The sequence below is a fragment of the Strigops habroptila genome, chromosome Z (genome assembly GCF_004027225.2).
Source record: "Strigops habroptila isolate Jane chromosome Z, bStrHab1.2.pri, whole genome shotgun sequence".
Lineage (NCBI taxonomy): Eukaryota > Metazoa > Chordata > Aves > Psittaciformes > Psittacidae > Strigops > Strigops habroptila.
Window position 1 is genome coordinate 2,968,592 of NC_044302.2, and position 15,872 is coordinate 2,984,463.

The window sequence follows — 15,872 nt, forward strand, 5'->3', positions numbered from 1 at the left end:
ATGGAGGTGACAGCCACAAATTCAAGGAGATCCTCAGCAGGTCTTGGGGTGGTAGAGGCTGGAAACATGAGGGAGCATCCACAAGCATAGTGAGGAGTGGCAAGATGAAAAATGATGGTAATTTGCAGGTGAGGAGAGCAATTCCCAGGGTGAGGTGAGATGGGCTCTGTGCTGAAGGATGTGTTTAAAAGCAGGTTGGGAAAAGCAGCTGCATTGCTTTTCTTAGAGGGTTTTCCCTGACCTTCCGCTTATCTTCAGTGTTCTGAAGTTCTGCCGGCTAACCCAAAACACACAACCCAAAACATCCATCTTTCAGAGGGGGTAGGAGTCATCTAAGGTCACAATCAAAGCACTGCAAAGCTCAGGAGACAGGTCCCTTCTACAGCCCCAAATCAAATCCTCCCCTCTCCGCAGCAACCAGCATCACTGAATGGTCAGAGTCTGCAGTGCAGCCCATGGGATGGCAAACCAGCCCTAGCAATGACTGCTTGCCTCCAACACATGCACTTTTCCTCACAGCAACACTTAAAACCTAAAACCTGATAGATAATGGGAGCACAACTTACCAAGAGAGCTAGGGAATGCCTTTGCAGAGGAGCCCGGACAGATGGATGTCTGCCCATAGCGACAGGCTGCCTCTACAGTTATCTATGCAGTGCAAGAGAGCAACAGCTCAGAGCTGAAATAAATCTACCTGCTCACATAAAATGCCTTTGCTCAAGCGGTGGCTTCCAGCCCTTCCACCAGCAGCATGGCCATCCCGGGAAAACTGCCTTGGAAGCAACACGCTGAATAAAACCACTTTATTTTTCTTCAAAGGTTTGCAGAGTAAATGTTAGCTTTGTGCTCGCTTGGTATTCCCTTGAACCTCAGCAGAGGGATGAGCACCTCCAAAAGTGATTCCTGGTCTCCCACCTTTGGATGGAGCCCCAGCATCTCCCCAGGACCACTCAGCCAGCCCCTGTAGGGGGGCTTCTCTGATATATCCCCTGAGCAATTCATGTCTTGAGGATCTGCATAAAACCCCAGCATCAAGCACCACTGGGGTGGCACTGTCTCTTCATCAGCTCAATTTCCCTCTCTCTTAGCTGGTCCATGGTCAAGGCTTGCTAACTTGAAAGGGGTGAAATCTGCAGCCCAACATGCACAGAGAAATAGCACACAACATCTGAAATGTCCTGTAACTAAGCATTAAAAAACACCCAAAACCAGCCTCAAAGACAGAAACCAGTAAATCCCAGCTCCTTGCTCATGCTATCTAGCAGCCAGAGAAACACACGCTATTTGAAACCATCATAAATATTCAGGGATGTCTAATCTCCAAGGGCCGGCAGATTTGATGTGTGGATGCTGTCATCTAGGAACGAGCAGGGAGCAGCAGACATGCACTACTGACTCACACAGCAGAGATGCTGGGAATCAGCTGCAGTTCCCCTGTTTTCATAATCTCACATATTTTATTTGCTTAAGGTTGTTGGTAACTGTTGCTTAGTAGTGGGCCATTGGCCCTTTAACACCTTTCTCCTCCAAGGACAGCCAGCCAAAGCGGATGGCTGAGGATCCAAGGGTTTTTAAAGCCCATGGGACCTGCGGGCAGCTCCCGCTAGCCAGCTTTTGGGTTTCTGAGTGCTATAGTCACAAAAAATCCACAGCACAAATGAGAACAGCACAACTAGTTAATAATACGTCTACATTGGAGGCACAACCAGCTGGTTACGGTGCAACTTGGGCTGAAACGGGGTTTGGGAGACCGGCAAAATCCATGTTCTTGGTGGGATGAGATGCATCCCAGGTTTGGAAACATGCTCCCAATGGCCAGGCTTTGCCACCCGCTGCTGGCACAGCCAAGTCTGGACCCGCTGCTGAGCACAGGGCTCAAATCCCACCCCCGAAAAAAGAGGAATTGGCAATTTTAGCTTCTTCCTTGGGCGGCTCAGTACAGCCACAAGCCCTGCTGGCAGCCAGCTGGGAGGGCATACAAGGTGAATCTCCATCTCATCGCTTGGAATAATTTGGGGTGTATCAAGGCAAGGTCACCCCAGGAGCTCAGTGCAGCAGGTCAGGCTGAGGAGCCTGTGCATAAGCAGGTTGTGGAGCCCAGGAGACCCCACTAAGGGTCCCCTCGGCTTGTCCTCTCTGTCCACACTCAAGCTCCTTCCATGGGTCCCACCACAGGCAGAATGCAAGACACTGGAGGCAGGGAGCCAAGCAAGGAGCGAAGAAAGGAGACAATCCTCCCCGAACGTTCTCTTATTTAAGGAAACCCATGCTTGCAACAGGAAAACAGGAGCCGGTGCGATGTCCCATGTGCTGCAGGGATGCAGAGGTGGACCTGTTGTGAGGAGCACACTGAGATGCCACCCTGCTGTGCAATGCACGTGGATGAAGGAGCATTTTGCATGCACAGAGAGCTCATGCCAAGGGAAAATCTCCCAGGGCATGGAGGGGGGACATACTTGTGCCCCTCCACTGCCCCAGATGGGGGCTTGTGGGGGTCTGCTTTGGGCTGGGATGCAACTAAACGGAGATGTTGCTTTTAGAGGAGCTCTCATTAAGATTTTCCAGCTGTAACGGGATATGAGGCAACAAGATGCCTCTGATGCGGGATTAAAAAGATAATCATGTCACCAAACTTTCTGGGAGTCCCTAGGCCCCCAGAATTCAGTTAATGTTGAAATCACGTTAACCTCTATACGGATAAAATCAAGGGATTTTTCTTTTAAGGGTGTATTATTTGCAATATAAGGAGTGGGGTATTGCAGGAGTTCACATAAACCCAGAAGCTGCGCATCTCTCTTCCTCAAAATACACTCCCAGTGTCACAACCTTGGACACTTCTGCGGCAGGAAAAATAAAACTACCATAAGGCAGTAAATGCAAAATCTGGGGAGAGACCTGAAGACAGGCTGAGGATCTATACGAGCACTAAGCTCAAAGCAGTAGTTGAGCCGCTGGCTCATTTCTAACCATTGTAAAGTGATATATGCTCAGCTTATCCCAAGAACAGTCCCAGGAACTCATCATCTGGAAGGGGTTAATGGGATCTGGTTAGGGGCAAACTTTCTTCTGCATATTTTTCTTTCATTTACGATAAACAAAAATGCATGTTTTCATGGTGTGACTTCTTATAAATTTAACAGCACTGTCGAGTCATCAGCTCCAGCGTGCATTCTCCTGCGTACGAGTTACTGGGTTTAGCCTTAAAGCAGTGACTTAACTAAAACTTTGCTCTGTCCCAAGCTTTGATATTATTCCCAAAAAACCATTTTTTAACAGAAAGGTAGGAGCTGAGCTGTGAGCCACCAGTGGTAATGTGCACAGGCTGTAAGAGAAAGGAAGAGAAAACCTTTGCACAGTTTCTTTGCGCAGTCCCAGAGGAGGAGAACGGTACTTTTAAATGCAATTAAAACTGCCCACGTATTCCCAAAAGGGACCGGAGGGTGAGAGCTAAAGGCAGCTGGGTTCTGTGTTACTCGCTGCTCCAAGAGCTGCTTCCCAGTCCTGCTCTCCAGGGAGGTCTGTACCTGGGAGCTCGGGGCATCGCCGTCCCGGGACACTTCCCAGCTACAGAGCGAGCAGGGAACACCGCTGTGTTCCCAGAAACAGCCCCCTCTCCACAACCCCCCCATTGCCACGACCCAACCACCAGCGACACAGAGAAACCCAAGGGGTTTTCCAAGAGAATGCCCTCACCTTTCCCGTGGAGCCGGGAGCTGCCCCTTTGCTGTCTTTCTAGTCTCTCACTGCGCTATCTCCAGTCTTCCCGCAGCTCCCGCCGAGCTGGAAATATCATTAAGCTCCAGTGAAGCACACACAAAAACAGAGAGAAAAATCCCAGGGAAAGTGTTGCGATATCCAAAGGGAGGGGAGTGAAGCCAGCGGGACGGCCGAGCCCCGGGTCCCTGCGAGCTCTGCTCCACCTGCATGCGCCGTGCTGGGATCCGCGATACCCGTCCGGCGTGGAGCAGGCATGAATACTTCTCTGGTGTCTGCTGATGACTTCACTTCATTAGCATGCTCCTGATAGTTCTCTCTGACTGTCTTTTTTACTGACTTTAAGGCTCTGCTAATCAAAATACTGTAGGGTTTAACTATTTCCTGACTCCTGGGTTTTGCAAGAGGAAAATCTCTCAGGCAACAGAAGCAGGAGCATAAGCCACAGCCCCAGCCTCCATCCAAGAGTAGTTTGTGCTGTTGGGGTTTGCAGGTCACAACTCTGAGCGCATTCCAGTTTCATCTACTTAATGGACCTTTTAGCACAGACGGATGTAAAAAGGAAAGTGCCTTTCCACCTTTGGGGATGAGACTTCCCCCTGTAATTCTTTGATTTAAATACAGCTCAGGCCAAGGGTGAAGCAGCTCATGTACTTATTAACCTGTGACACTGCAATAAGATGGGGTGGTGCAACCCAGGCAGGTCCTAGGTGATGCCAACCTCCGGAAGTGCCACCACTGCCTTCACCTTCTTGCTCATGTGCTCTGGGAGCAGAGGTGACTTTCAGAGGGGAAGAAAAGCTTAATAAACCGTGGGTTAGACAAGAGGAAAGCAGAGCACAGAAATATAAAGCAACTCAGCTGAGAGCACACCCAGAGTGTGCGGCAGGGACAAAGACTTGTCCCAGGGCTCACAGATGCCAGCCTTGTGCTTTCTCCTTGGGGTTTCTAGCTGGTTTGGAGTCCATGTCAGGTTTTACTTTAACAAAGAAAGACAGGAGTGGATTTTGCAACAGTGGGATAGGGGAAAAAAAAGAAAAAATTAAAAAAAGAGAGACTGTATTAAGTGCATGTGCAGTTTTCCCTGGGTGTGTGTGTGTTGGTACCTGGTTGCATGAACCCACACATCGTACCCATGATCATGGGTAACGGTGTTTTGGTGCACACACATGTGCCCATCAGCGTTTGCACACAGACACACGCTTGTGTTCACCCCATGCAATACTGGTGCATGTGGGTGCTGTGTCCTGGCATGCATAGATACCACAGTGAAGCACACCCAGCCGTGCTAGTGTGTGATTGTGCACATGTGTGTGCATGCACACGGGGTGGGAACACCGAGTTTAACCATTTGGGTCCCTGCTCCGAGCACCAGCACTATCCCCAGGAAAAAAGCCATGCCTGCGCTCTTTCCCAATTAACACCCTTTCATTACAGCTGAGGAAACTGGGCCCAAAAAGCCTTTAATGAAGGCCTGCTGTGGGCTTTGGGAAGCTGCTGTAGCAGGAGCAGCTGTGGGGTCTGTCGGGCTGGAGGCCTGATTCATACCCAGCAAAATGAGGTCAGGAGCAGATGAGTCTCCGAACATTCATTGCTTCGCACAGGAGGTGACCCACATTTTTTACTCCTGATTCACAGCTCAGCTGCAGACACAGCTATCTTTAGCCCCAGAGAGAGACGCGGAGAGGCCGAGGGCCCCTCTGCAGAAGCTGTAAGGTCCACGCTTCAGAGGAATGTGATTTTTTATGGTTATATATACACCTTCCCCTGCTTTCTACGGCATCTCTTGGAGGAGAGAGGGATAAGCTCCAAGCACACATTTGATGCACTAACCAGGAGAAGTCCTGCATAGGCTCCAGGAATCCAGAGGTCTCCCTTGGATGTGCCCACTGGGTGCCCACCCAGCCAGAGTTGATTGCAAACCATGTTGGGACCTATTGGAAATAGGGCCAAGCTGCACAGGGTCAGGATGTTGGGAAAGGGAGGATCCAAAACCATCTTGCTGATGGTGGTACAGAAGTTGGTATGACCAAGAAGCTTCCAGCACTATTCGCAATGGGGATGGGGGCTGGTCTTTGTCCCGTCATCGTGCCCTTCCCAGAAAATGGGGGCTCTGTTTATGCTGATTAGGACAGAGGATGCTAAACAAATCTGTTCCCTGCTCCAGCTGGGAACAGATCTGTTCCCTGGTCTCAGCGAAACTCCCAGGCACTTTCCCGTGCTATGGAAGAAGTCTTGTGGTCATGGCTGTATGGAGCACCCAGAGCGCCGTTGCACAAATGATAACATTTCAGCAATGTTTATCCTACTCCTCCAGGGTGGGATCTTTTTTTATCTCTTTTCAGAGCCCTAAAGCACATGTTTACTTTTGCGATGAGTAAAGTCTCCAGCGCTGGTGTGGGGAGCCTCCAACACTGGTGTGAGGTTAAGCATGTGCTTAAAGGGCTTGCACTAAAAATGGCTTTTCTTTCCTTTCTTATTTTGCTTTAAGCAAGGACACAATGCGGCAGAAAACCCATCCCTGGGACTGTTACATGGCAGCAATGCACATAAACAAGAGGGTTGCTCCTTGCAACCACTGCACCACCCTCCTTGGGCAGAGCCTTGAAAAAAGAAATGGACTTTATAGCTGGCCATAAATTGCTCCAATTCAGACCTGTAACCTGTCACCTGAAGACATTACTCGGTATCCAGTCACGACCCAGTTTTGTGCCTGTTTGGCCAGACACTGGCACAAATCATCTGCCTAAATACACTGACCTTCTCACAGACCAAGTGGTCACCAGGAGAATGGAGGGAGGAATCTGAACAGGGTTTGCTGGACCCTCAAAAGCACGTCAAGCCATGCTTAGAAGAGATTAAGGAGCTAGGACAGATCTCCCAGCATCCTGAGACCCTCTTCCACTTCCAAGCAGCAGTCACTGGTGACGCCTTACTTCATCCTACTGGATGGGAGGGCGTTTGTCCAGTAGCTTTTGCTGCAGGTGCATCACCCCAGCAGGATCCATGCTGGCAGTCTCCCTTACAGCTTGCAAACCCATAAATATCCTCCTCTTGCAGCAGTGAGGGCTCTGCTGAGAACACTACATCAGATGTATCCTCACCACAAGCTTGATTTCTCTCATGGGTTTGGGTGGCTTCCCTTTCCAAGCATATAGCTCCTAACAATTCCTTTTCCTGAAGTCAAGAAACAGCAATTTAATAGCCATAAGCCCCAAGAAATGCTGCTGAAACCAGTGGTGTCACATCATAACCAGGGTGAAAAGCCCACATGAGCATCCAGCTCACACCTTTAGTGTAACCACAAAGAAGAATTTGCAGGTCTAGTGTTTGCTTGAGAACTAATGTGGATTAGCAAAGAGAGTGAATATAAAGACAATGTAAAGCTATTCTGGACTTGTTCCATGTATGGACACTAATCACACTACGCTGACATCCTACCAAGACCCCAGGTCAGGAAAGTTGGGATGATGGGTGCTCTCTGTCCATCCCTCCCTACATACCATGGAATACGACTCAACTGTTTGATAACAAACACAAGTTGGATAAAACCAAGTAAAAAAAGAAAAAAAAGCAGAAGCAGCACATGCTTTCTTAAATAATAAGCGTGTAAATATGTTGATTAAATCATGCTTTTCAACAGAGAACGATGGGAAAATACTTCCGTAGAATGCTGAAATCAACACAGCTTGGCTTTTTGGTATGTCTCCTTGCAGCCAAGGAGATGCAAAGACCAAGCAAGACACACACTGCAAATCAGAGAATGCCACTTTCTTCTGTAGGAAAGCATCTTCTGCACTAGCAGAGGATGCCAAATGACTGAACATGCCATGAATGTCACTTTAAATGAGCCTGTGGTAAACAGAGATATGAGACCCAGATGTTTGATACTGGCCTCTAATTCTGTGCGTCCACAACCTCCCAGTTCTGCTTGGAAACTGCAGTGGGGAAGCAAAAAGCTTTGGAGCCTCCAACCTGGGAGCATCACCCCTCCAAAGAGAGCACGAGTGTAAACCCAGCCTTGCAATTTGGGGCTAATAGCTCTACAAATGGGCAAGTAGACACCTGAGAGGGTGAAGGGCTTCTGCAGTGTCTGCTTGTTCCTTTACAGATGCATGAGCTCAAGCAATTCGGGGGGAGACTGCTGGGGCTGAAGCCCTTTTCAGCAACAGCAGGGTCGTGGTGCACATCCACCCTTTTCAGTAACAAACCTCATCTGTCATTCCTCAGGGATGCTGCACTGTTTTAAGGACAACTGTCTTCCTGGGTTCCTCTTCGAGGTGAGCCTATCTCGCAGAGAGGTCTGCTCAGTCTTGTCTCTGCTTCTGCACGCTCCCATCTTCCCCAGAGCTCTGCAATGGTGCCAGCACCAGCAGTTACAAGAGGGACTTGTGCCACGTGAAAATTTATGGAATAAACACTGCCCGGCTGCAGGAGACATTGCGCAGCTTGTTTTCCTATGTCTCCTTTCCAGTCCTGGAGACCATGGGTTCAGAACAGTTGGCTGCAGAGGAGCCATGCACCCAGGCTACCTCTGTTCATCCCTGCCCAAAGCTGGGAAAAGAAGGATCCTGTGTCCCTCCTGCACACAACATCTGCCCCAGCAAGACCAATGTCCTATCTCTGAAGCAAGCAGATGGAGAGTGGCCAGCACGGGAGGGCAGAAGCAAACAAATTCCTCTGCAGCCACTCACCACTTGTAATGACTTTATGGTCTAGTCATTCCTACAGCTCCCCTTTCTGCGGCATTACTCATGCTGCTGCAAGCTTCTGGGGAGAGCTTTGGTGTCAGGCTTCCCCAGTTGCCTTGCTCAGTGTCATGCATGACCAAAATATCCTACCTCCTCCTGCTCTAGAAGAACCCACCAATAGTTGATGTGTCTCTGCAAAGGTCAAGCATGGATTCTTGGTGACTACCAAGCCTTCCCCACCCCACCAAGACTGTACCAGCTATAAAACAGGGAGGTCAGTGACAAGCAGCTTTGTGTGGCTCCTTGTTGGCTTTCCAGCAGCACTGCCCTTCCTGAAATGCTTCTGGTGGCAATACACCAGGGACACCCATGGAGCGTGCAGCTACAGGATGTGCTCAGTTACTGGTGGTAAGCTCCTTGCCAACTGCTGGCTGGCACTGTACGGATTCAGGCTTTGCTATTTAAAGCCTTGAGCATTCATGGAAAAGAAAAGCCATAGAGAGTGAAATGGCAAGGAGATGGAAGCACACAAGAGTAGGAGAGCAGAAGTGGCATGTCTGGCACCATTAATGGGCTCTAATGCTTTTAGCAGCCATGTGCCGATTTCCTGGGATTCTCCCAATGCCTTCTTGATGTTTAAAAGAGAACAGCCCCTGCTGAGCCAACCCAAAAAGCAACAGACAACTCTTTTGAAACCTGCTTATGAAGTTGCTGAACAAAAGACTAACCAGATCCCATGGATGGGCTCCAGCCTGCACCAAAGGCAGAACAGTGATGAAAAGCCAAAGGAGAAGGGACATGGAAGCAACAGGCTTCCTAGAAACTGGACAGCCACCGTGTGCATGGCTTCTGTAGTGAGCAGGAGGCATTTAGTGGCCTCTGTGTTGTGGGGAGATGCTCTGGGATGGTATTGAAGTGGCCTGAGTCAGACAAAAGCACTTTGACAATAATGTTCTGAGGCCAGAAATTAAATCTGAACAAAAAGTTGGAACTTGCCCAGCAGGGATAATACGGCATGTGTAAGAGCTTGCTGACTCCCAGCTGTTTGGAGAAAGCCATCCTTGCCACCATCCCCAGAGCTTTTCCTCCACCCTCTTGTAGAAAGTTCATCCCAGTTCTCATCCTCTCAACCACACCAACTGATGCTGTCATTCCAGAGCAGAAAGAGTCTGGCCCTGCTGCCTCCACCCCTCGTCTGTTCTTCCTGCACTTTGGATGAGGGCAAGATCTTCCTACGCAATGCCATGGAGAGCCCTCGCAACACAGAGCTGCCTTCAAGAGCATGGCAACAGCGGTCACAAGGGTTTGTGCAGATGGAGCCAGAGCCTTGAACATGGACAGGAATTCCATTGCTGAGACACTGAGCCTTGCTTCTGCAAGAAAACCCCTGCTGAAGTGCACCGAGTTTAAACATTCATCTGAGCGGAGACATGCTCCACCGGTAATGTAGTGCGATTGGAGAAGAGTGGGTTGGAGCATCACACTGCGTGTTCCCATGTACCCTAGGACCTCCATCCCAAAGAGAAAAGCTCCAGAGGCCAGATCTGACCTCAGATGCACTGTCCTCCCATCCAACCTCCTCCCCTTCTCTGGAGAGACCTTCTTGAGGAACATTTCTGGCAGCAACACCCTTCTCAGTATATGTGACAGCCCTGATAAGGGGGTGCAGCCCCAGTTGCTGACCCCAGTTTCACATCAGCATGATCTACCAAGAAGTGGGTCTCCCAGGCAGCTCCACTGTGCTTCCAAAACAAGCATCCCTGTGACGCGCCTGATAACCAGCATGTGTCCCTAGCTATAATGTAGGAATGAGCCAGAAAAACCATCAACATCAAAGATTACATCCATACATCCAGTGACTCGGGACAGCAGGGGGGAAGAAACGGCCCCCAAAATTGGGCAGAAAACTGTCAAGCTGCATTCTTGGGAGCAGAGTTTTGTTGACACCATTTCTGCCAAGGGAAGAGGGATGAGTGAAGAAGAGGCCACTGAGACAGTACAGAGGGTCACCAGGAAGAATGCAGATGCCATAAACAGCAGCCGTGCAAGCAAAGGACACGATGGGAAACGCTTCCAGACTACTTCAGAAGCAAACCGGCAGCGCTTAACTCCAGACGAAAGTAAACAAGCCCCATGAAGGGGCAGGTCCAGCCCCTTCTCCTAATGCTGCTGCTGTCCTGAGCATCAGAAGTGCCTCACTGGGGGCCAAGAAAGGAAAGCAATTTAACCAAGAACCAGACAGATGGAGTCACCTTGCCCAGCCTCTGTGATATGCACAGATTCCAGCAGTTACAGAACAATGTTCTTCAGATATTCATTACCTTTGGAAGCTGAAAAACCCTTTTTCTTTCCCCCCTCCCATGCCAGCATTTGTTTTCCCCACCACCTAAGGCAGCAGCTTGTGCCATAGGGCTGCTGCTGCTGAAGGTCAGCTGGAAGTTCACCAATCTGTGATGGGGGAACACTTTTAGAAAAGTTGTATGTTTTCTTTTGCACAACATAGTTCTATATTTATATGTACATATTTGTATTTATATGGTTATATATAGTATATATATAGTTTGGGTTTTATTTGGGGGGGGTTGGTATTTTTTGTTTTGCTGGAGTGATATTTTTGATGATTTGCAGTGAGGAGCAATACAACAACTATTTGTTTTCACAGCTTCAGACAGGACTGAAGAACTCGCAGACTCCTGCAGCCAGATTATTTCCTACCGAGCAAAGTGGACACAATCCCCTCTCCCATCCTGCTTACCCGAACCTGCATCATGCTTAGAATGTCTTTATCAAGCAAATACCATCTCTGAAGGGCAATGCGGGATGCTGGCACGACAAGAGCAGCTCTGGGACCCAGCACAAGCCCAGGAGCAGCCCAGGAGATGACAGCCTTTGGGCAGAACTGGCACAGACTAATAAACTAACTGAGATTTCCTGCTCATACCGATACCTGCCGAGAAGCCCCATTCACACAGAGAAAGGTGACTTCTCCAGCACAAGAACCACCTCTTGGCACTTCACTAACCCCAACACCCAGTAAATCATCCCAGTCTCATGCAGAGGCTGGAAAAATAACTGATTTTTTTGGTTCATTGCAAGTTCCAGTGAACGTGGAGGGAGGAGCGCTCTAAGGTTAGCTCAGAACAAAAATCAGAGGCTTGATGAGCTGAAAAACTGTGGGAAAAACCTGTTTCAGGGTGAGCACAGTACCTCATCCAGATCAAATCCATCTCAATTACTGTGTCTTTTAACCCTCTCGAAGGAAACTGAGGGTGCTCCCATTCCCAAATGGGAATTTGAAATGTTCTGAATTGTTCCAGATATGAGAATGCATTTCCCTTCAGTTCCCAAGTTAGGCGCCACAGAGAAGTGGGGCAGGATCCATGCAGCAGTCTGCTGCTGCGTCCTTCCTTTTGCCTTCTATTAAGAACTGTTCTGGCCAAAATTTCCCTGCCATTTGCACTGCTTTGATAAGTGTAGGCTGGATTTCTCAGGACTCTTGTCTTTCTCTTTGTTTTGTTACCAGGGATTTCTCCATCAGCTGCCTCCTCCGTCTTAGCTTGAGAGATGTGATCTTAAAAACAATAACATAGAGAGTACCTTAATTTTCATTGCTGCCTCTAGGATTCACTTTCTTTGAAGTAAAAGAGCCCCCAATACCACACAAACTCTGCTTTGCAAAACACCTTAGCCAAGCCTTAACATTAAACTGGTGCAAATTGCCTCCTGGAGACACCAGAGCCAGCGGTGGGATTAGGGCACCACGGTCACCAGAGCCAGGCTCCAGCAGCAATACTTCGGAAAAAGCCACCTCTTCTGGCTCCTACATCTCAGCAAAGACCTGCAGAGCATTAACAACCATTGCAACTCTTTATAACCATGCTGCCCTTGGAAATAAGCTGTCCTCCCGGGGGCGAAAATGCCACCATCCAGGTAGGTGCTGCAGAGACAGCTCTGGCCAAGGCATCATTCTTGCATCTCATCGCATTGCATTGCTGTCTGGTAGACCCTGGATGGGCTCGGGTCTTGGAGAAAAGCCACCTCTGAGCATTTTCAAAACCCAAGAGCTGTGCTAGCCCTCCCCTTTCTTTTTTTCTGGCAGCTTTTTAATGACTACTCCTGTTAAAAACAAAGGAAATTACATTAAAAAAGAGTGTGTTAAAATAGCTTTAAGGGCCTGACTTTAACTGACACCTACAGTTACAACATGTTTTGCCAGAGCGTGAATCATGCACAGATTATCAGCCAACATGGGTGATTTCCATGATGCAGCCTGGAGTAGTTCGAGTCTGCTGGGCTGTTTGTACAGAGCTTGGCACAATCCGCTTGGCTTTTCTCCCACTGGTGGTATAATTTCGTTTAAAAACCTTCAACTATTGTAGCCTTGCAAAGCAATAGAAACCAAGGGAGGGGGATGAGGGGAAGGGGAAAAAAAAGCATTTTCTGTGGCTGGCCCAAGCTGTAAAATAGAAATCTTCCAATACAAAGTGGAGAAAATGTGTCTTTCGAAGACATTTGTCTTTGCTCACCAACCGTAGCAGGGAGAGGGATTTATTTATGGGTTTATTCACCACTCAGGCCAGAGGAGTTTCATGAGTTCTTAAGTGGCATCTTGGCCCGTTGAATTTAGGAGTCTTCATATTCGTTTGGGCCCCACTACAAGCCACTTTTCCCTCCACACATGACCCCAAAAACCTGCTCTCCTCCAAGTATACCCAAACTTTCCAGGTCTTCTCCTTGCTCCGGCGCTCGCCCACATCCATACTTCTCAAGCAGATCATCCCAGCCTTCCTGCCAGCTTGGACCGAGCTCGCGAGAGAAATCCAGCCAAAAAAAGCCATTTCTGGGATATTTTTTAAAGGTTTGGTTTGGAATTTTTGCTCCTTTTTGACACATACAACAGCAATACTGCTGAGGGAAAACTCGCCGCTTGAGAACAGTGCTAGGTCAGAACATTTGATTTCTAATAAAAACGTAGTTATTTTCCAATTTTACAAAGGAAATGAAAAACTTAAAGTTTGGTCAGATGAAGTGTTTTCACTTACATATCCCACCTAGCCTGTTTTGGGGGTTGGAGATGGGGGTTCGTTCCTTCAAGTGAAAGGAGGACACCTACCACCGTGCAGGGCAAAGTCCCTATAAAAATACCAGGTTTAGATGAGCTTTGGGTCCTTTTAGAAGCTAGGGCCAATTTTGCATCCTCTGCTGTTTGGTTACTTTATTCCTAATAAATATTCCCCCCTCCCAAGCCCTCCTTCCTTGCAAGAAGCCACATGCCACAATGACCTGGCTGGGCTCAGGGACCCACAGACTTAAAGCAACTCCTCAGTCTTACAAGGCAGCAGCTAAATCCTAGGGAACTGCCCCAATTTGCTTTATTTTTTCCAGATAGAAACATTATTTGAACCATACAAAGACAAGATGTTCTTCCTGTCCAAGCATCCAACCGCTGCTGGATTGTCATTGTGTTTGGGGCGCTACTGCTGTCGGCTGCATCTCCGCACGGGCATCAACCACAGGCAGCTGAAAATCCCATGCCCCATTTCCCTAGGGGCAAAACAGTCCCAGTCCCCACCAGAAATACCACCTGGGAAATATTTGGAAGAACTATTTGTCTGCTAGGACACATGCCTGCCCCATCTGGGGACCAGGCAAGTGCTTCTGCGCTTCCTAGGGCGAAGCGGAGAGGCAGAGCGTGCTCTGGGCGCACAGCCTGGAAAGCCAGCGTCGGCTCTTCACCGGCACATGGATGAAACACTGCAAAGGCTGAGCCAAAAAGGCAGGTACCTCCATTTGTGAGTGTCTGTCGACAGGGGCTGGCTGCCAAACCCCTCCTTTTTAGTCTGCTACTGCTGAATTCTCTAACAGCCTGCGGCTCCGCAGTTTCACGCGAGCATCTTCTGCCTCCACCATTGTTTCCAGTCCCACCTGCTCCAGCTTCCCCCCTTGCCCTGAAGGCTTCAGCAACGAGTCACGGCATGTGGGATTTTCAGGGTTTTTTAGCAGCCTGACACATGCCAAACCTGAGAAAGGAGCTTGATAAACCCAAGGTCAGGAAGGAATTTTACCTCGGCTTAATTGCTAGGAGGCAATTCAGATCCGTAACGCACCTTAGACAGGCAATACAAAGGAATGAGACAGATCGTGTGGGGGCAGAATGGTAAAAGCTACAGCAAATATAAAGGGCTTAGCTTGACTCTTTGTTTGGGTGGGTTTTTTTTAGAAATCACATGTTCTGCCAGGCTTTCTTGGAGGCAAAAATTTTTGTACTGCAGCCAGCCTTGCCAGCCTCAAGTATGTGAAATCCCTGAGTCAGGTTTCGAAATGCAAAGTGATACTGACTTAACAATAATTAGACTGAAAAAAAACCCCAAAAGACTTGACTTTCTATTCTATTCAATACAGTTCTCTGCCCTTGCTCTTACATTTTTTTGGGGTTTCCAGTTACATTATTTTCATTCTAAGTGAACCCTTGAATCCCTGTAAATACCCTGCCTCCAGCAGCTGGGGCTTCAAGGGACACAGTAAGTATTGCAGCATTTGGGGTACCAGAACCAAGGCTGAAAGACTTCATTCCTGCTCTGGGGGCTGCTTTTTGCTTCCTCTGCTCTGTCCCTCTCCTCATGCTGGGTCTGGATCCAGCTGCTGGTGGGACAACCTGGCACTGACAACCCAGTGCTGTACCTGTGGCAGGAGAGGATTCCTCCTCCGGAGCAGTCCAGCCAGCACCTATCATAACCGTGGCCTCTGTGCCAAAGCCCACAACAGGGAATGAATCCCTTTCCCTGCTTTCAGCTGCTGGATCCAGTGCTTCGGCCAGAAATCTGGCTGGTGGGTTCAAGCCCGCCGTGCCTCGGCCGCCGCCTCTTGCACTGCCCTCCCTTCCAAGAAAAATGGAAACAGGAGACAAAGGAACTTTCCTACACTGCATCCAGCTTTGCCCGCTGCCAGATTATCATCATGATATTGTATTAACGTGCAAATCATGATTGCTCACTATAAAAAAACATAGAAAGAACAGAACGCACGCGCCAGCGAGGAGCGAAGCAGAAAGAGCGTGAGCTCCAGCTCAGCCTTTGGCAGGACCCGCCGCAACGGCAAAGCGCAGACGAATTGGGATGGTGTCACCAAAAGAGTCCAGCTCAGCTCTTTTCTCCCCAGAAAATATTTTTAGTAGCCAACAGCTCTCTCTGCTCCATCACCTTATGCCATGTTTTGCCCGAAGGGGCTCCCTGTGCTCCATATGAGATGCATCGTGCCGGGCATGTGTGTCTTGGGCTCATGAAGGCTTTGCCTCAGCAACATGGGCCAGAAGGGAGATGTGAGATGGGTTTATTTGATTTGAGAGGATCAAGAACAAGTTGAATCAGATTCTTGGGGGGTTTTTTTCTTTCAAAGACATGATGATCTCCAAACTGATCCCCTTTAAAAAGCAACGGTAGCCTCAGGAAGCAGGATTTCCACCCACAA

General features: G+C 48.8%; 1 protein-coding gene across 1 annotated transcript in view; it reads right to left on the reverse strand.

The window, feature by feature from the left end:
* ZNF469 (zinc finger protein 469) overlaps positions 1-3,802 on the reverse strand; it is a gene marked incomplete at its 3' end in the record, with an annotated part of 62,327 nt that extends 58,525 nt beyond the window's left edge. The window contains exon 1 of the mRNA XM_030512476.1: positions 3,694-3,802. The remainder of the gene's footprint in view (positions 1-3,693) is intronic.
* Positions 3,803-15,872: the final 12,070 nt, after the last annotated feature.